The 22,545-nt window shown below is 43.3% G+C and overlaps 1 protein-coding gene across 1 annotated transcript in view; it reads left to right on the forward strand.

Moving 5' to 3' along the window:
* The window catches only part of EVA1A (eva-1 homolog A, regulator of programmed cell death), a 576,027-nt gene that overhangs the window by 353,886 nt on the left and 199,596 nt on the right, over positions 1 to 22,545 (forward strand). The gene's annotated exons all lie outside the window — the stretch shown is intronic.

Genomic DNA, 22,545 nt, shown 5'->3' on the forward strand with positions numbered 1-22,545 from the left:
TAACATATGTATAGTGTTTATTTCTGTTTTTTTTTTTTTTTTTTTTTTTTTTTTTTGGTTGATTTTCTGTCTCTATCATTTAAAATACACCTATGATAAAAATCATAGACCCTTCATTTCTTTGTAAGTAGGCAAACTTACAAAATCTGCAGGGGATCAAATAATTATTTTCCCCACTGTATATTGTACATTCACATCAGTCCCTAACCCTTAAGGGGTGTACAATCTAATGTCTGTCATTCATACATACACATACTAGGGCCAATATAGACAGGAGCCAAGTAACTTAGGAGCATGTCTTTTGGAGTGTGGGAGAAAACCAGTGTACCCGGAGGAAACCCATGCAGGCATAGAGAGAACATGAAAACTCCAGGCAGGTAGTGTTGTGGTTGGGATTCGAACCAACAACTCTAGTGCTGCTAGGCAAAAGTGCTAACCACTTAGCCATTGTGCTTCCTTTTCATATATGATTTTAATTTGCTTGCATTGATCTTTTGAACTTGCTAAAAAAAATGTGCCTAGTCCAGAAGGAGTCGGTTTCCTAGCACAGCCGCTGCCCTCCATGCACGTCATTTCCATCTCCTTTTCTAGGAGTGTTTAGTTATTCTCTGTGCTGGCTCTGCTCCTCTGCCTTTCCCTCCCTGCTGGGTGAGGAGCGAAGGGACATACTACAGAGCGTCCATTAAGTGACACCTCTCGGTCTGTTGGGGCTGGTGACATATACAAGATGGCGGGACCCAGCAGCAGTCTCAGGACATTTGGATGTCTACCCTGGGGAAAGCTTTTACACACACTTAAAATGTATTAACTATGTTAAATGCTCATGCGTATAATCTTATGGGAAGATTTTTATTGAAATGAATGGCTCTTCGTAACTTGTAGCTGGCAGGAGAAGTAATGTGCAGCAGCCTGTAAACACCGTCTCTGAAAACAGTAATCGCCCTTTCTGTGACAAAGAGCAGTTTAAGTGTTTATTAAAAATACATTGTTCTCTGTACAACCCGTGAAGAAAACATTTTGGCCTTTAGAGCAGTAAGATTTGTGAAAGCACTTAGAAATACACCAGAGACCTCAAACACTGAGGACAATCTTTGAGTAATGTGCATTGTACTCCAAACAAAGAATTCCTATGCTTGACCAATAGAAGACTGGAAAACATTGATGGCAATGAGCCCCATAATCCTGAATTCGGTGGCCCCTGAAATAAATGGGCGTAATCTGTCTAAATGTTAAATATGATCTACGTGTATATTGTCAGGGCTTGATGTGTGCTAGGTGTTTATTTTAAGGCTGGATTCACACTAGTGTGGCTGCATTTTTACCTGATATTTACTGTGATTATGTAGAGCGGCTACATACATTTTCTTCTGCACTTTTGTTGCTTTTTTCATGTGTTTTTACTCATCCCTGTTGTCAGCCAGCAGGGTTGATTCATTGGCTGTTAAAGAGCCAGGAGTCACACCAGTGACTTATCTCTGCTGTCAGCTGGGGTATTCCTGGCTGACAGCAAAATTTAAACAAATTATCCTGTCAATAAAAAAAAAAAAAAAAAAATGGTGTGAGGTCCCCCCCAAAATTCATGCCAGATCCTTATCCGAGCATGAAGGCCAAGAAAGGTGATGAGCAGGTGCCCCCTCGAACAATACCAAGGCACATGCCCTCAAGGGGGAGCACTTTGCCAGGGGGGAACTCAGGCTGATGATGGGCTTCTGCCCCCCACAGTTGAGGGGTGCCTTTGCTGGAAGCCCCCTAACAAGGGACTCTCAGATCCCAACTAACCCCCCCCATATGTGAATGATTATGGGTTGCATAGGACCTCTACTCGCTCACCAACAAATCACATGGAAACTTTTGACAAGTACTTTATAAAAACAAAGCAAAAAAAGTCCTCCAATTTACGTTAAAACAAGAAGTCCAAGTGCTAGGCCTAAATGTGGGGGCCATTTGTCCACTGCTGCTAATGTCACACTGAAGGAAGTGATGGATAAATGCCAAAGATCAGCGCTGAGAAGACACTGGCTTTGAAAAAGAAAAAAAACCTCACATAGAGGTATCTTTATTGTGCAAAATCTTCATAAATATGTCCAAACATCCACGGTAACGGTAAGACCCAGGCTGTGAAAATAGAATGTCCGCTCACCTGCGTCCCCAGGCCGTGAAGAGATGGTGTCTTCAGTGTGTTCCTACACCGGCCAGGGATTGCGGTGCTGCGGAAGTGATGTCACTGACAGAAGTATGACTAACTAGCTTGGCTGGTAACCATGACAACAAGTTTCGTGTGTATGCGCTTTATCAAGTCTCTTCAATCATCATGAACGATGGGGCACTGACCCGTAAAGGAAAACAAAATCCTACCAACACCAAACTGCACCCACCGCTTGCCATTGTCTATTAATATCTCTGCTTCCCCTCACTATTTAAATAAAGGGTGGGGTCAAATTAGGTCACAAAAAATGACTGGGCCTACCTGGTGACAATGGCCATATGACATCATTGACCAAATATGTACATGTCAGACTGCAGACATGCCAGAGGAGATGGTTAGGCACGAACATGCTAGGACTTGTTGAAGGGGATCATGCTAAAATAGTTGTTGGAAACTGGGGACATGATTAAAGCGGAGGTCCAGTGGGAACAAAAAAAGTCACTGTTTTAAAAAACGGACACTCACCTACTCTCGATCCCGCGGTGTCCTCACACTGGCCGGTTTGACCGACCGTCCTGTCTCCTCAGCTCCGGAATCTTCAGTGTGGGCACCTGGCTGTGACAGCTTTCGGCTTCACAGCCGGATGCCCACTGCACATGCGCGAGTATCACTGTGCTTTGTGAATATTCCCGTAGTCTTCTGGGACCTTTCATGCGTCCCAGATGACTATGGAGAGAGAGGGAGGGGGGGGCAGCTAACAGATTCCACTTCCAATTGCCTTAGGTGATCGCACCGGAAGTGGGAGTGGATACCTGTCAAATTTGGGTATCCGTCCTCCCTGCTCCTCAAAGGTGCCAATTCTCAACAGGGAGCAGGGGACAAAGCCTTAAAGCGGAACTTCCTCTTTTGGGTGGACCTTCGCTTTAAAGAAGTCATAGACTGGAGCAGGGCTGGTGTTGGAAACCACAGGGCCCCATACAGCTAACCTGACAGCCCCCCCCCCCCCCAAATCCTATTGTGCGCGTGCAGCTGCCAGTGGGAAGGAGAGGAAAGAAGCCGGTAGCAATGTGGGGGTGGGGGCACAAAGGGGGGCCTGGACAGCAGGGGAGGGTGATGGGTGCAATGGGGAGGGGGCAATTACTGGAACCAATTCCCTGTATGGCTCTCTGCAGCAGCTGAAAGCCAGTGGGAGGGAGAGGAGAAGAAGCCAGCTTTCAGCTGCTGCAGAGAGAGCCATACAGGGGGTAGGTTCCAGTAAATGCCTCCCTACCCTGTCATGCCGATCACCCCTCCAGCCACATCCAATTCACTCAGCTGTCTGAGCTCCCCTACTGGTCTGGGCCCCGTACAGGAGGGCTGGTGGTACCCCCTTATCCATGGCCCTGGACTGGTGACACAATACATGAGACTGCTAGAGATCACTGCTATTACAGGGCAATAGGTAGCTCAGGTTAATGTACGTGGGGTCCCAGGGGGCCACGCAAAAGGAGTCAAAAGTCTGCAGTTTGGGCACCAGGGCTGTAGACTTTGTCTGGGCTTCGACATTTGTGAACACATGAACACTCCCAGTCATAGCAGAATGAGTCTAGTACAGTGACTTCCTTGGAATGTGCCAGTGCTCTGAGACATTCAATGGTTGCTTGTAGCAAAAAGGGTGCAAGAAAGGCTGACTACATTATAGACTAATTTAAGCGTTGTCACCCTAAGAAAGGAAATGCTTTTGGATACACCTTTCTGGTAGGTTCAGCATGTAAGAATACATTGAAAAGCTGGAGGTATTAAAAAAAGTGACACAACCACAGTTTCTTTAAAACAATTTATTTTCTATTTTGCCTGGAGTTGTAATTCTCACCACCTTTCCCGCACTGTCTCCCATAGTGATTCCTCTTAATGTCCTCAAACTTCTGCGTTAGAAGACTGAGGACATCTGGTGAATGCAAGTCACCATTTACATGCCCCTAAGGGAATAACACCCCCGTACCCTACACTTAATTCTTCCACCTCTAAAAAGAAAAAGTAGCTTATTTGCAGTACTTCAATTATGCCTGGTACTAGTCTCGCAGATTTACTGGGGACTACGTTATCCTGCAGCCTGGGCTAACAGTACTCTAGTGCTGATCGGAGCTCATGCTTCATTACAGGCTGGAGTTTAAGTCAGTAAATTCCGATACACTGCTATAAGGAGCTTCTTTGTTTTAATGTGTGCAATGCATGCTGTGCTATCTAATAAACTCCAGCTCTAGCTTTTGCACTTGTTGACGGCTGCTTCATACTGAAGATTAGAGGGTGCTGTCTCTAGCAGAAGAGGGACACAACTCCTCCTCGCCAAGTATTCATCTCTGTACAGCACAGATGTAGTACCAGATGTATGCTTGCCATCTGCTGGTTGTAATTGGGGTGAGAAGAGCCATCAAAAGATGTTGGACCAGATATAAGGGACCACCAGTTCAGCACCAGGGCCCTGCGGCTTTTTGACTATGCGTGCTATCACAGCACACATTTTCACAATAAGCAACCAAGTTGATTTTCCCTGGAAATATAATGCTGGCAAATGGGATCTTGGGGCTGTATTTGCTTTTCCATCTGGGGAGGCTTCTTTTCTGGACAAGCAAGAACCTAGAGTTCAGACTTGTGTAATAAAGCTTAGGGAATGAGATGCAGAAGAATCTGAGAGCCTACTGGGAAATGGTCCAAGTCCTTCAAAAAGAGTTTACTTGCTGTAAAAATAACTGCACATATTGACATGGGCTATATATTTTTTTTTTTTTTAAAAAAGACTGTGGTTTGCTGTGTAGATGAAATTCTTAGCTTTGCTTTGAGAAAGGGAAGCATTCCTTATATTTCATGTAGTTTTTGCTACAGGCAGTTTTTAAGAGCAGATGACTTCAACTTCAAGAGCAGGACATGGATAAATTTACCATTGAGCATAATGGACATGTACAGTACCTTTTTTCCATATGCATTTTATGTACTATCCAATCACATTTTAGGATAATGCCCCCTCTACCATCTATCATTTACTTAGAGGAGGTAGAGGGTAAAGGATAGTCTTTTTAAATTATTAAAAAAAAAAAAAAAAATACAGAAGTCAATTTTTTTTTTCTTCTGGACTATAATGGACCTCTTTGAGTGCTCTTCCAACTCCCTGGTGACATTTTGTACAGCCATTGGAAAGCAAAAATGTCAGAGGGCTTGAAAAAGTGGCATCATGATGTCACAATGGAAGAGGTGGTAAAAAGACTGGTTGGTGGGCCTGGATGCAGCTTATGATTATGAATCTTCACCTACGAAAATACACGTGGGGACATAGCATAGGGGAGTATATAGTGTGTTTTTTGAAGTGCAGTTTTAAGTCTGTGGATACGTATGCCTTGAAGAAAAGGTGCTCGTGTATATCAAGACGCTAAATAAAGACCGGTTGGCAATGAGTGTAGAAAGAACCAGCGCAAACAAATGCTCCTGCGCTTGGGGATGGACTCGATGCAGGCTACAGCCACATTAAGAATGTCCTGGAACATGCACACCTTGCTGCCCTCAAAAAGACCAGGGGAATCCAAATATACTGAATGAGGAAAGAAAAAACAGAGGGCGCACAGACCTAGTCTATTTTTTATTAAACATTTTTATGGTAATGCACTAAAGTAGGTGTTGTACTCGCAAACGACAATATAGTCAAGGCACATCATAAAGAACAGCTGGGTCAACACTGCGCTGAGTAACAGTCGAGGATCTGGATGGGTTTCTTGCACACTGCCAAAATAACCCCTTTGGAATAGGCTTCACACATGTGGTGGATGCCAACAGTCTGGTATTCCTAGATCTTGAATTATGGACAGACTCTGATGGCAACATCTGCTCTAAAACGCATTTTAAGCCTAGTGCAGGCAATTCTTACTTGCACGCTAGTAGCCATCACCACCCCAAATGGATCAGTAAATGTCCTTTTTGGTCAGTATTGCAGGTTGAGGAGAACATGCACCACCAGAGGTGACTATGAGGAACAGAGCGCCATCTTGAGGACCAAGTTCCTAGAAAAAGGCTACAGTGAGGTCCACATCGAGGAAGCATACCAGAAGTATTGGGGCCAATATGAAGAGAGTCCACTGCATATACCACACACAGCTGCCAAGAAAGCCACTAAAGACCCCAACAATAGATTTAATAACCAGGTCCGGTTTTGCACCAGGTTCAATACTAAAGCCTTCGACATACAGCAAAGCATTCAAAAGCATTGGAAAATTCTTAAGCAGGACCCAGTCCTTGGTCAGAGCCTTGCCCCCAGACCCGAAATTGTGTTCAGGAAACCTAGGGATCTCAGGAGTCACATAGCACCCAGTAGAATTAAGAAGCCTCTTGCTGGTGCCAGTAATACGGTCAATCCTTGGTCTGCCCTGTTTGATCAAAGGGGCAGTTTCAAATGCGGTGTGAGCAATTGTGCAACTTGCCAATACATGTGCCACAGAAAGAAAGAGGTGGCTGGCACCAATGGCCGTACATAGAAGATTAAGCAGTTCATCAACTGTGGCACTTCCTTCGTGATCTATGGGCTCATCTGCCCCTGTGGCCTCCTATATGTTGGCAGGACCATGCGTCCCTTGAGGGTCAGGTTTGGCGAACACAAATGTAACATTAATCACAAGGAGAACAATAAAGGCAAATACAAATATTCCGTACCACGGCACTTCTGGGAGGCACACGGTGGTGACCCATCAGGCATGAAAGTATTTGGGATTAAATCCATCACAGGAGATTCAGATGGTGGAAGAAAATTCCAGAGACTATGCAAGAGGGAGACCTATTGGATCTTTACTCTGGGTTCCCTCTCACCCACTGGGCTTAATGAAGATCTTGAGATACATGGGGTCATACATTACTGACCCCCCGTTATGCATAGGTACCTTCTGCTTAGCTGTACATATTCCCTAGAGTCCTACTCGCAAACTTTTTTGTCTCTCTTCCAAACCCCCTCCCCTCCTCCTCCTCCTCCTTTTTTTTTTTTTTTTTTCCCTCACTCCCCCCCTCTTTAGTGCTACTTCCATCATTTCCCTTGTGACCTATAGTGGGTATACCATCCACTACAGATGTATGCTTTAAATATACTCATTTTCATCAGCTATGATTACTATAGCATCATCAGTATAGCTACTATTACCCTGCATCCTTACACATTAGGTTGCTCACTTCACATTTATTATGTCACCCTTAGGCGTTCGACCGCATTCCCAGGCACCTGTGTCTATGGGTCATTCATTGGTCACCCATTTTTTCATTCAGTTTCCGTGTGTGTGTGTGTGTGTGTGTGTATGTATGTATATACTTTTTTTTTTTTTTTTTTACAAGAAAGCAGTTACTCATATGAACGTGTTACACACATGTGCGCATGCATGTGGTCCAGTGAGCTCTCTCCGAGCACTGCTTTCTCGTCATGCAAGTGCTTGCTCCATAACACCTTTGACATCTATATAATTTTTATATATAACACACACATATATCTTTTACACTTTTTTTTATACAATTTTTTTTTTTTTTTTTTAAATTTCCTCTTTATTTATATTTCTTATGCTTCCATGTTTATGCATACACACGTATACCATACACTATACCAATTTTACCAGATATTATACTATATTGTAATAATACTTATTTCACTTTATTTAAACTTTATTAAGAAGTTTTTTTTGTAACGTTTTATATCAACATTTGTTTATACCAGTGATTTATCTCCTTTGTTCTTGTATATAGTATCGCATATGCATATCCATCCATGGTGCACTGCATTGCCACACATGCCTAAGTTTCATCACATATGACTATACTAGAATGATAGTACACACCCTGTAGGCTGCATTTCTATGAATTAATAAGTGTCTCTGCTGAGTTTCAGATCTACTCTCTTCATTAAATCCATGCCCCATGGTTGTCTATGGCAAGCAGAGCACTAGGCAGCTTCGTAGCGTCGTTCATCCATCCATTTATTTAAAGGCGTGCAGTGCATCACCAGGGAAGGATTTTTAATATTTAATATATATGTGTGGCTTTTTACTTATTTATTTTTCATTTGCACACTTCTGATGGTTCATATGATTTTATGATTGTCACTAGCTTCAATGGTTTTATTTATACATATATATTTATATATGTGTGTTTTATAGATCTTTTGTGTTATACTGTGTCAATTGCCCCTGTGACTTCTCCGCCTGCATAGGGGAGTGTCCAGGACGGCCCATGTGACCTTTTGGTTCAACTAGTAGTGAGCATATAAAAGAGGGAGCAGACATTTGGTCAGTTGGCTCTGAGGAAAAGGCAAATCCTCAAAACGGGTCAGCCTATTGGATGTCTACACTCCCTATTGCGGACTGTTACTCAGCGCGGTGTTGACCCAGCTGTTCTTTATTATGTGCCTTGACTATATTGTTGTTTGTGAGTACAACACCTACTTTATTTATTTTTTATTAAACATTTTTTATGGTAATGCACTAGGCCTGTGCACCCTCTGTTCGTTTTTTTCTTTCCTCTGGCAATGAGTGTTATCTGCCTAAAGTTGGCCATACACCAGTAGAATGTTGTGTGAAATTTTTCATTTTTGGAACGTTCATGTGATTTTTCTAATGGTAAATGGGGTCAAATCAGTGTTCATTTTCCACCATAGCAATGAGACGTTTTGTAGGAGCAGGATGGAAAATTTTTCTCAAATGAGTGGAACTAATTGTGAATGCGGTTTTTGTTCAGGGAAAAATTTTGGACATATTGTAATGTAAGTGTTCTAGGCATGCCTGTTTTAATACATTCTGGGATTTCATTCAAGAGTTCTGGACAAAGTTTGAAGGGCTTTCAAACAAAATTAGTTGACGCACTGATGACGAGAGGCCATATTCCTGTAGAATTTAATTTAAATGTAAGAACGTTCAAGTGAAAATCTACTGGTGTATGGCCAGCATAGGGCACTCGCCATCTTCCTCTTTGCAGTTGAGCCTGATAATCACAAACCGTGCCTGTTACAGATGGCTTGATAAAAGCAATCCATGCCTTCTATGTCCAAATTTTAGAATCAGTACTGTATTTGGAGTTTGGGAAAGTTTTTATAAAATGAATCATAGGTGAATGACAACTGTTATAAACAGGCTCCCTTGGCTTCCATCCTCTGTAAAGGGCAATGAACTTGTCACTTGCCCAGTAATTGCAGAGAAGTATGACATCCTCATCATTGGTATCCCAATAAAGCACGTAGGCCGTGAAGCCAAAACCGAACAAACAATAGGTCAGTTTATCTAATGAGAGCAATGTCTGTGCGCATGAATAAACACTGGTCATCGTCCATTACGTGCCTCTATCCTCGGCTTTTGAATGAGAAAATCACTCTTAAGCCCCCTTGTGTGAAATGGCTGCAGATCAGGGGTCTGCTACACTACCATCAAAATACGAATAATCAATGGTATTAACCTGCATGCAGGCTGCTGAAAATGCTTTGCTGGTTAAAAAGGGATTGTTTTTTGTTGGTCATATACAGATCTGTAAAGTTTTTTTACTTTTCATTTTGACTTCTCAGGATTCAAATATGCCAATATGTAGGCCAAGGTCAGAAATGTATTAAATGTTTAAAAAGAAAAAACACTTTTTGAAGAAGGTACAATGGCTTTGTTCAACTATTCATTAATAAAAGTGCAGAAAATGAAGTGTCCCTCTTTTTGCAGGGTAGTCGTCCATTCTGCCCATTGCCATGTGTCATGGAATGTCTCTCTCAGAATTTGGCAGAACACAAGTTGCTGTGGCAGATGACATGCATTGTGCACGTCCATTTTATCCTATCTCATGAAAATGTCCTCCCAGTTTTTGGGGGATTGTAACTGTTGGTGTGTCTGGAAAATTGTCTTATGTACTAGTATTGGAAGATGAAAGACTTCACTTGCCCATGACCACCTACTAGAAGTTCTGTCTCTCTGAAGCCTGAATTGGTTACTTATTCGCTTCATCTGTAGATTCTCATGATCTTACAGTTCTGTAGCATAAGACATCCAAATAGTATGAGATTATTCACCCGATATGGCTGTATTTGTAAGATTATGATCTAACTCTGTGTTTCTCAACCTTTTTTCAATCAAGACACCCTTTAAAATTATGGACAGTCTTGCAGCACCCCATTCTAAAATGGGGTGCCGCAAGACTGTCCATAATTTTTAAAGGGTGCCTTGAGACTATCCTGAATCTTAAAAGGACACCCCATTCTGAAATGTGAAAAACTATTCTAATAGTTTTATATAACGCAGCAACATCCACACATGTAGGACACCCAACGTTAGGCGATTTATTCTTCCAGAGCCAATACACTTTTGCACACTGGTACTGAGTAGTATTCCAATGTTCCTCTTCCCCCTCAGTTTTTCTCCATCACTAACCTAATGTGGTCCCGGCATTGATTGGGAGGGTCAAACTAGGATGCTGTATAGGCAGCTGACATCCTCCTTCTCAACTGATGACATCATTGGTTGTCAGGACACCGGTGGCTAGAAGGTCATAAATGGTGTGCAATGAAAACCTGCGACTTTGTGTAACTAAAAGGCAGTCTTGTTCCACCCGCTGGCTTGAATACAAGTTTTGGGCAATTTTTAGACATTTTGCCAAAACCTCAAGGTACCCCAGGGTGCCTGGGCACCATGGTTGAGAGGCTGATTTAACTCTACCAGAAAATAAAAATTACAAATTAAATTTTGTTAATTTGTGTCTTTTTCAAGAGTGGTGTGTTCTCCTTTTTTACCTTTAGTTGCCAAACACCAGCTGAACATTTAAATCCAGCATATAGTGAATGTTCCTTTATGCTGAAAGATGTAAAAACTAGGAGGCATTTAGGTGGGCTGGTAGGCTTATATCTGGAAGGGCGCTCAGGATGGTCCTTGCCAATGCATTCTTACTTGCTAGGTTTTTTTTAATTTTTTTTTATCCCAAGGAAAAGTTCACTGTTTGAACATGTTACATCTTTTCCTCACCTCTCCCTTCCCTGTAGCGGAAGACAGGGTTTCTTCTCCCCCATACCTGCTGCCACATTAAAATCAGTGCAGCTGTGCCAGGCTCTGCCCGCACAGCTGCTCCATCCATCCATTCATTCATTCATTCATTCACAGGGATCTGTGAAGGAACTACAAGCCACCGCGTTAGACTTGTAGTTTCAATGGACTGCAAGCAGGTTGATCAATGCACTCCTAGTCCATTCACATTTCTTCAGCTTGCATTGTATCCAGTGGCGTCTTGAGGCAGGTGCGGCCCGCACCGGGTGGCACCAACCACACCGGGTGACACTGGACCCGCTCCACGAAAAGGTAAGTTGTAAAGCAAGCCGACGATCCCCGCAGGATGGATCCAATCCATCCTGTGTGATTCGTCCGCTTTCTTTACAACTTACTTTTTTTCTTGGAGCAGGTCCGGTATCACCCCGTATAGGTTGCATGCCGACGATACCTACAGGATGGATCAGATCTGTGGATTGGGGAGCATAAAGGATCAGACTCCAATTCATTATGCTCAATCCTCAGATCCGAACCATCCTTCGGGGATCGTTGGCATGCAACCTATACGGGATGACACCGGTACCGCTCCAAGAAAAGGTAAGTTGTAAAAGCCAACGATCCCCGCAGGATGGATCGGATCTGGGGATTGAGCATAATGGATCAGAGTCCTATCCATTATACTCAATCTGCAAATTCGATCCATTCTGCGGGGATCGTCAGAGGGAGTGTCACCAAGTGTTACTGCACTGGGTCATACCAACCTTAGGGACGCCTCTGATTGTATCTGTGATCTGCTGATTGCTGGTGTAATACTGTGCCGGCTCCTGTAGAAAAAAATAAGTTCACATTTTATTAACCTGTGCTTTTTTTTTTTTTTTTTTTTTTTTTTTTTTTTTAGCACCGATCACTGTATCGGTGACACTGGGGGTGTCAGTGACACCAAGTCAGCTCCCCTCAGTGTCTGAGTGCCCACCGCAGTCCTGCTAGAAGTCGCTGATCGCCTCCATTACTAGTTTAAAAAAAAAAAATTCTGGTATCTATACTGCCATTTGTAAATGCTATAACTTTCACGTAAAACAATTCATTTACACGTATTGGGATTTTGTTTTAGCAAAGACATCTAGCAAAATACACTTTGGCCTAACTTTATGATTACATTTTTTTTTTTTTTTTGTTACTGGACATGTTTAATAGCAAAAAAAAGTCAAAAATGTTCTCTTTTCCTCAAAATTGTCAGGTTTTTTTTTTTTTTTGTTTTTTTTTATAAATAGCGCAAAAAATAAAAAAAATACACAGGTGATCAAATACCACTGAAGGAAAGCTCAATTTGTGGCGGGAAAATGAGAGCGCATTTCATTTGGGTGCAGCGTTGCAAGACCACGCAATTGTCAAAGTAACGCAGCGCCGTAACGCAAAAAATGGCCTGGTCAGGAAGGGGGGGGGGGTAAATCCTCAGGAGGGCAAGTGGTTAAAGAGCAGCCACATACTGACACAGTGGTACATTGGGGAGATTTACTAAACCCAGTGCACTCAGAAGCTGATTGGCTGCCATGCACAGCTGCACCAGATTCTAACTTCAGCTTGTTCAATTTAAGCTTTGACAATAAAACCTGAAAGCTGATTGGTTACTATGCAGAGCTGCACTTTAATCTGTGCGCACCAGTAAATCTCCTCAATTGTGTGTGACGCTGCATTCTCTGAATGGCTTTGTCACCCTCCTAATGGTCTGCAGCCTTCCAGCACAGCAGGAGTAGATCACAAACATGCGTACATTGCTACAAATGTTTTGGAGATTAGCAGATGTTCTGTTTTGTGTTTTGACTTTTTCCTTATTTGGCTCCATCCATTTTGGATTAAAGCTGAAATTCAGGCAGATATGAGACCCAAATTAATGCAAATCTGTATTTATAAATACACCATTACATTATTTTTTTTTGTAATGTAGGCAGTATCTGAATTTGACTTCGTATCAGCCTCTGAAGGTGTGAAACCGCACAAGGAGCCAATCAGTTGAACTGCTGTGCTCATGGTGCTAACAAAACATTCGAATAGTAGGAGAGAACAGAGTGACCGAGAGAGAAATTATATAATCTCTCTCTGTCTAAATAAATATATATATATATATATATATATATATATATATATATATATATATATATATATATATATATATATATATATAAATATATAAAACACCCTCCCGCCTCCACGTCCCGCCTCAACTTAGTAAACAAGCTTACCGCCATCCACGACCTCTTTGTTTCCCGCTCCCTCAACCTCCTAGCGATCACTGAAACCTGGATCCAGGCCACTGACTCTACCTCCCCTGCTGCACTCTCCTACGGAGGTCTCACCTGGACCCACTCACCCAGGCCCAACGGTCGTAAAGGTGGTGGGGTTGGTCTGCTCCTGTCACCGCAGAGCACCTTCCGAGTCCTCCCAAACCCCCCCCTCCCTATCCTTCTCCTCCTTCGAGGCCCACTGCGTCCGACTATTCTCCCCAACCCCCCTGAAGATTGCTGTGATATACCGGCCTCCTGGATCCATACCCCGCTTCCTGGATGACTTCTCCTCCTGGCTACCCTTCTTCCTCTCCTCCTGAGCTACCCACCATCATCCTTGGGGATTTCAACATCCCTGTCAACCTCGACAACCTGGACACAGCCCGTCTCCTCCACTTAACCTCCTCCTTTACACTTGCACAGTGCATACAATCCACCACCCACTCTGACGGTAATATCCTTGATCTCGTCTTCTCCAACCGCTGCGCTCCCCACAACCTCACTAACACCCCCTTCCCTCTCTCTGACCACAACCTGATCACCTTCTCTGTCTCCTCGTCCTCCAACGCCTACCCCTCCAAATGTCACACTACTACCAGCCGTAACCTCCGCAACCTTAACCCCGCCTCCCTCCACTCTGCAGCTGATTAACTCCATGACCGCATCCTCCCCCTGTCCTGCCCCGACTTGGCTATGACTGCCTACAACGCGCTCTCAACAGCCCTTGACTCACTAGTGCCTTTAACCACACGCAACATCAGACCCCGACCGCTCCAGCCCTGGCAGACTGATCACACCAAAACCCTCAAACGACAGTCGTGCCCTGGAGCGACTATGGCGCAAAACAAAAGCCCAACAAGCCTTCACCAGCTACAAATCTGCCTTCCACACCTACACCTCCTCCCTCCATGCTGCCAAACAGGCCTACTTCTTGACCCTCATCAAGGCCTTCTCCTCCAATCCTCGCCGACTCTTCTCCGCCTTCAACTCTCTACTCTCTCCATCCCCACCTCCACCCAGCACCTCACTCACTGCCCTTGAGATTGCCAATCACTTCAAAAACAAGATTGACACAATTCGCAAGGACATTGCCGCAACTCACACACCCTCTCAACCCGTCCCCTCTCACACAGCTACCCCCTTATCCCCCCTCCCCCTCGACATAACCCGCAGGGACTTCGTCGCTGCTCAAACTCTCTCCAACCCCGTTCCCCCTCACTCAGCTACCCCCTCATCCCCCCTCTCCCACGGCCCCACCACTGCTCTGACCTCCACTTCCACCCAACCCTACATTCCTCATACTGACCCAACATTCCACACCTTTGACCTTACTACCATCGAGGAAGTCTCCAAGATCCTCTCTGATGCCCGCCTCACCACCTGCCCCCTCGACCCTATCCCCTCACAACTCCTACGACCTCCTTCCCCCTCCATCCTACGCTCCCTCACCCACATCTTCAATCTCTCCCTCTCCTCCGGCACTTTTCCCTCCCCTCTGAAACATGCACATATCACCCCCATACTTAAAAAGCCCTCCCTGGACCCCAATGACCCGAACAACCTCAGACCCATCTCCCTGCTCCCATTTACATCTAAACTCCTCGAGCGCCTCGTCTACACCCGCCTATGCTCTCACCTCAACGACAACAACCTCCTCGATCCACTACAGTCCGGCTTCCGTCCCCTACACTCCACCAAAACTTCCTTACTCAAACTCTCCAACGACCTCCTAACCACCAAAGCTAATGGCCACTATTCAGTGCTCCTACTCCTTGACCTCTCTGCGGCCTTCGACACAGTCGACCACCCCCTCCTCCTCAAAAAACTACACTCCCTCGGCCTCAGAGATTCTGCTCTCTCCTGGCTCTCATCCTACCTGTCACAACGCTCCTTCAGCGTTACCTATAATGCTACCACCTCCCCCTCACTCCCCCTCTCTGTTGGGGTCCCTCAAGGCTCTGCCCTTGGGCCCCTTCTCTTCTCCATCTATACCTCCTCCCTTGGCCAACTCATACACTCTCACGGCTTCAACTACCACCTCTATGCCGACGACACACAAATCTATCTCTCAACCCCCCACCTCACCCCCTCGGTCTCCGCCCAAATCACACACCTACTGAGCGACATATCAGACTGGATGTCACTCCACTTCCTTAAATTGAACCTCTCCAAAACCGAGTTTCTTGTCTTCCCCCCCAGCCCGAACCCCAACCCCATTGACTCCAACCTATCCTTTCAATCCCAAGTCCAATCTTTAACAAACTCGTGCAGACTCCACCTCCGCAACATCGCCAAAATCCGCACGTTCCGAACTCCAGAAACCACTAAACAGCTCATCCACTCCCTCATCATATCACGACTCGACTACTGCAACTCCCTCCTCACTGGCCTGCCTCGCCGCTGGCTATCCCCGCTTCAGTCGATCCTGAATACGGCTGCCAGACTCATTCACTTTTCCAACCGCTCTGTCTCCGCCACCCCCCTCTGCCAATCCCTCCACTGGCTTCCGATTGCGCAACGGATCAAATTCAAAATCTTAACACTGACGTACAAAGCCGTCCATCATACTGCCCCGAACTACATCACTGAACTAATATCCAAGTACCACCCAGCACGCACGCTCCGCTCCTCACAAGACCTCCTTCTCTCTAGTTCCCTGGTCTCCTCCTCCCATGCCCACCTCCAGGACTTCTCCAGGGTGTCACCCATCCTCTGGAACTCCCTGCCCCAACCCATCAGATTATCACCTACTCTCCTCTCCTTTAGGCGCACCCTGAAAACCCATCTCTTCAGGGAAGCCTACCCCACCCCCTGCTAACTTGCCGACCTCCTCCACTCTTCCTACCACTCCATCCCCCACAGCTATCTCCTCCTGTGCCACCATCCCCTCCCTCCTAGATTGTAAGCTCGAAAGAGCAGGGCCCTCAATCCCCTCATGTTTTGCATTGTATTGGTATTGTTCTGTCACATGTTCTGTCCCCCTGTAATGTACAGCGCTGAGCGAACTATTGGCGCTTTATAAATACTGTATAATAATAATATATAATGGGCAGCACAGTGGCTAAATGGTTAGCACTTCCGCCTGGCCTAGTACTAGGTTCGTTGGTTTGATTCCCAGCCATGGCACCACCTGCCTGGAGTTTGCATGTTTTCCCTGTGCCTGTGTGGTTTCCACTCACACTCCAAAGACCTGCTGGTAGGTTAATTTGTCTAAATTGACCCTAGTATGTGTATGTATGAATGTGAGTTAGGGACCTTAGATTGTACGCCCCTTGAGGGTTAGGGACTGATGTGAATATACAATATATATATGTAAAGCACTGCGTAAATTGCCAGTGCTATATAAAAGTACCTGAAATAAAGAATTCACACAACTTTCACCACTAACTTTTTGGGAAAAATGTGTGAATCCTGAAAGTTGAATGAATTTCGTATGCAATCATTTAAAAATAGACCCTGTGGGTGTACAGTAATGACAATTCTTGTACACCCACACTAGCTCCTCCCACAGTACAAAATGTATTGATTGTTCGCTGAATACATGAACGATATGGGCGTTCAGCGGGCTATTCACTTACCACACCCCACAAAGTAATGCAGCTGACCACAGGTCAGGTAAGATGCTTTGGCCAATCACAGCACAGGTTGACGTCACAAGGGGGGCAGGGTTCACCCCATGACACTATTTAAGAAACTGATGTCATGAATGTTTCACTACTAAAATACTGCATGATTTAATATGCGGTATTTTAGTAACTGAGCGGTGTCTTACTGCATACTCAGATGCGGTAAGATACCGCTCAGTAAATTGTTCATGGTGTGAAGTTTGCGGTCGAACATTCTGTAGGTTCGAATGTTCGACCGCGAACCGAACAGGGGGGTGTTTGGCCCATCGCTAATTATAAGCTTACCTGTAGGTAAAATAAATAGAAGTTTACTACCAGTTTAACTGTATGTCATGTTTCACATGACCGTCATATGCCTTTAAGTGTTCTCTGTAATTTGTCTCTGCTCCTCCCTTTCCTTTGGTTTAGTTAATGCTATATAGATAGCCCCACCCCTTTTCCCCAGAAATGCATTGCAGCTCTAGCCTCATGTCATGAAGTAGGTCACATTATGTTCTTTTGACCTATCACATTTTCATTGTAAGATTCTCTCAGTTTATGGAATAAACTTCACAAGATCTACAAGATGTCTTCTGTATTGAGTCACTGCCTGTGTTATTCAACTAAGATTGGAGTTATCGCTATCTCATCAAGTTACAGAGATCACACTTTCAATGCTTAGTGTTCTGTCTCTCCAATCTATCTGGGCACTACAGACTGAAAACACTGTTTAAATTCATTGCTAACATTCCAAGCAAACTCTCCAAACCATCCCTGTCTCCATGCATGACTGTCTCTTTATTTTGTTGAGAAATCACTTTGACAAACTGTAGCATTGCTCATCATGGCGATCTTTACTAAGGGTAGCCAATTTGTGTAGCATTTAATTCTTGGAGTCCATTTGCCCTTAGCTCAGGCATTCACTCAGGAGGGTGTGCTTAGCTGAGAAAACCCCTCCTCTAGATGAAAGAATGAATGCCGTGAAAGATAAAAAAAAAATAAATGCTGTGAGGACTCCTGGGATGTATGACATTTTGGCCTAGGTCAGAAACCAGGTAGCAACTGAAGAAATGTAAAAAAAAAAAGTTTTAAACAAGGAATTCTAGTATAATAATTGAGAGAGATTAGTTATGCTTTAACTGCAGCAGAAAAAGCACGTTTCCTACCCTGCCAGACCAGGCTCAGTGCTGTGCTGTGTGGCAGTTCTGTGTAAATCTCAGGTCTGGATGGACAGAAATGCAAATCCTTTGGCAGGTAAAACAGGTCCCAACATATATTATCAATTTATTCAAGTACCTGGAATTCAACTTTCAGTGGGTTTTAGGAAAAGGCAGACATCTCTGAATGTGAACTGCTCTATATTTCGCTCCCCCTGATACAGAGCAGTTTTGTATCACTGACAAAAGCAAGGCACTGGATTGTCCTCACACGGTATTAAATATTTACTATATATCCACAAGCTGCCAAGCTGATATGGCATTTGCTTGTGATGTATAGCAACAAAAGGCTGTTCATCTTTTCCGCTGTGATAATTACAACCATTTGTTCTAATGTCATACCACGCTGGGGATATCTGACTTTATGGACAGAGATAAAAGCTTTAGAGTGTAGCAGTAGTACCATAGGATCCTTCTCCAGCATGGTGATATATTTATACAATATTCCTTCTATTATATGAAGGTCCTTACAGAACAGCCACATCAGGACTATCTTGTTGAAGGGAAAATCTACTTCCAGTTACAAATACAGGGCATTTTTTTCAGCGGGAACATGGGGGGGGAACGCAGTTCTGACACCCCCAGTACTGAATGTATGTAATGGCAAGGGGTGCTGGAGTGTGCCGGAAGGTCTGTTCTGCAGGGGGATCTATTGTCACTGGAGGAGGATCTATTTTTGTGTGGCAGTCTATTGTTGCTGGAAGGGATTTACTGTTGAGGGAGTGGTCTATTGGCTGCTCGGAGACCTGTTGTTGCTGCTGGGGGTCTATTGTTGCTGGGGTGGTCTTTTGTTGTGGGGGCCAATTGTTGCTGATTGGGTTTATTGCTTTTATTGTTAAATTCCATACAAGTTACTTAGCGCTACAAAATACTTGACTCTGTACTCTCTATAAGGAGCATTACTGGGAGCTGGGTAAGGGATGGAACCAAGGGACTGTGCTCGAAGGTGGTGGTGGTGGGGGGAGGACAGAAACGAGAAGCGACTCCTGCACCTATTCTACGAGGAAAAAAAAGCCCTGGAAATAGAACAACGCAGGAAGTTAAAGTGGACCTCCAGGAATGGTTGTTTTTTTTTTTTTTTAAGCTTTTATATTAGTCCATCTTGGTTACATCTACTTCTTCATATCTCCACATCTGCAGTACCACTGGGGATGCAGAAATGCTCTGTAGTTGCCTGTGCTACATGGCAGTCAGCACTAGTCTTTCCTGGGTGCTACTTGAATGACTTGTTATCTGTATACTGCACACAAGCCTTCACTCGTTTGACACCTCTTCCATTCAGCAAAAGTCTTGTATTTTTTATTCAATTAGTACAAGGTGTTTTCTGATTGCACAAAGTGATTATGGCATCATCTGCTGCTCCTCTTACTTGTCCATCCAGAGAATGCCTTGTATTCATTGAAAAATAAATACAGGGGGTCACTCACTTGGCACCTCTACCATTCAGCAAATCGTATGTTTCATATTCAGATGGCAAGGCACTCAAGCAGCATCCAGAAGAGATCAGTGCTGACTGTATGTAGCATACCCAGGTGCCCTCCAGATGTGAGCGATGAAGGATTAGATGTAGGCAATGTATGTTAAAAAAAAAAATACCCACACTCCAGATTTAATGCAATATTGCTGCAAGTTCTACAATCACATTTTTACTATAATTCAAGTGGATCTCTCTAAAGGCTAAATAGACCTGAATAGAGAGGGTACACCCCTACCTCTTTACAATGGAATGTTGTCATCTCCCAATACATAGGGGTAGTGCTGGGCTTTCTTATTGTAAAGTCTAGCATGTTTTGCAAACTGAGCATAGAGACTTCCTGTATTGAATGTTAGTGTGTGTAAGGGTAAAATTTTAAATGGGGAGAAAAAGCACAAATTTCTGCAAATACCTGCGCATTTCTCCATGTTTATTTCTTTAAAAATCCAAACTGCATAGGGGTAAACCTAGTCTTAGTGGGGTCAAATCGACGTTTGTTTTTGACCACAGTGATGAGAAAACTAGAAGGAGCAGTATGGACATATTTTCTCAGACACATTTCTAACAATATGTAGTTTTTGTTCAGTCCAATAATTCCAAAATAAATTTAGTACCTTCTTCAGCTCTGTGTATACAAAGGAGTATGGCGGAGCTTTGTCCATAATGGGCACAGCTCCAGATGATCCACATTGGCTCATAATTTATATGATCTAGAACTATTTAGACAAAATAAAGGTGAATAACGCACCTGGACTGGATAGCATACACCCACGGGTCCTTAAAGAATTGAGCTCTGTCATTTCAAAACCATTGTTTCTCATTTTTAGGGACTCTAATGACTGGCATAGTACCACTGGATTGGCATAAAGCCAATGTGGTGCCAATATTTAAAAAGGGGTCAAAATCTTTACCAAGTAATTATAGACCTTTTTAGCTTATCTTCTATAGTTGGGAAGATACTGGAGCGTTTAAAATATTTTTTTCCAGCAAAAACTCATCTATGTGGTCTTTTATTAAGCAACAGACAGTTTTTTTAAAAACAATATTTTGAAGCAATCCACTGAGCTGGCCAGAACCAACTCTTGAGGGAGTCTATTCCACATTTTCATACCTCTTACTGTGAAGATACCATAACATGATTTCATTTGTTAGCTGAAAACAGCACATACGTGAAAAATAAAATCGCTCAATTTTAAGAGCTAATTTTCCAAGGCTGAGAGCTGCTCTCCAAGACTTGGACTAAGAATGAATATTGGCATTCAATGGGTGCTTTCACACAGGCATTCCGTGTTGTGTTGTTTTTTTTTTTTTCCCCCCATCAGTTCAGTCACATTTTTCAAATAAAAAATGGATTAGTTTACATCCGGTTATTCGTCTGTTTACATCCGGTTTTTGTCTGTTCCGTTTTTTTGAACCGAAGAAAACCCTCTTCTTTCATAAAAAAAAGATGTTAATGAATACGGACATTAACAGATGTAAACGGGTCATCTGTTTAAATCCGCTAGTCCATAGAAATACATGGGTGTCCGTTTTTCATCCATAAATGGACAGATGATAAACAGATGAAAAGCAGTCTATAAGAGGCCTTACACACTAGGCAATTTTTAGTCAATTGCAACCTTTTTCAGTGCAATAGGAACTGCATATAAAATTGAAAGTAATTTGAAACTAAGAAATCTACCACCCACAAGTTCAATTGACCACAAGAATTCAGTTGATTAAGTGAAAATTGAATATTGATCGAATATTTATTTATTTTTTCAATTTACAAAATTTAAATTTTTTATTTTTTTTTTTCTTTGCCAATTACATTTAAGATTTATGTCCATTTACTTAAATACTTTTCTGATGCTGTCATTTTAAGGAAAGGTTAAAAAATTGTGATAGATTTGAGATGGAATCAAGTGAATGGGCTGATGTATGCAAGACGCATGGAAATGTGTGAATTGCACTTTTAAAATCGCTAATTTTTAGATTACGATCTAAGCAATATGTGAATGGGGCCTAAAGGCTGCATCTAAGCTGCAAATATATTACATTTGTGTTCTTGGGTTACATACATAACTGTATGCTTGAAATTCAGCTATTTTTAGCACCACAGACACTTTTTATATACTTTTTTATTTTAGTTCTCTGGTTTTTTTTTTTTTAATTGCTGTGAATGCAAACAGCCGCTCAATCTGATGAAAGAACAGTTAGTGTGGGACACATGGGATAAGAGAAGAGCCTCACTCTATACATACTCCAAAGATGTGACAGTATCACATATCCCTTGTGATCCTCTCCTTTGAGGATGATCCTGGACCCCAACAGGTTAATTAAAGACTGTTTCTAAAGCCAGTGGCCCTATTCGGTTTCAATACCCCTTGGGCCAAAAAGAGAAACCCAACACATAGGCTTCCTATCAGTGACAGTGGCTGGGTCTATATTTAGCTGATACAAGCATCCAGATGGACAGTGCTGGTATTTCATCACCTAATTGAAAGTAGCCCCTTGTTAAGCAAATGCCATCGGAGATGGGTTATTCCCAGGCTCTGGAAGGAGAGCTAATTACATTGTCCAACTTCAAAGGCTGCAGAGGAAGGGGAACAAATTAGGATGGTGAAGGGCTAAGCACTGTGCATTTTCAGTCCATACACATTTTGAGGTATTGCTATGGTAAAGTTTATCTGTGAGCCAATTTGGATGTTTTTTTATAATTTAATTGTCATTCATTTCACATACAGACTAGTTGCCTGTCTGTTGGGCTGCCGTGCATGGCTAAAATTTTGACATTCAAGCTGTGGTGATAAAACTGCGTTACATTTGTAGAAGGTTTTAGA

Source organism: Staurois parvus, unplaced genomic scaffold (genome assembly GCF_062004578.1).
Source record: "Staurois parvus isolate SC_StPar_1 unplaced genomic scaffold, SC_StPar_1.0 ptg000886l, whole genome shotgun sequence".
In the NCBI taxonomy this organism is placed as follows: Eukaryota; Metazoa; Chordata; class Amphibia; order Anura; family Ranidae; genus Staurois; species Staurois parvus.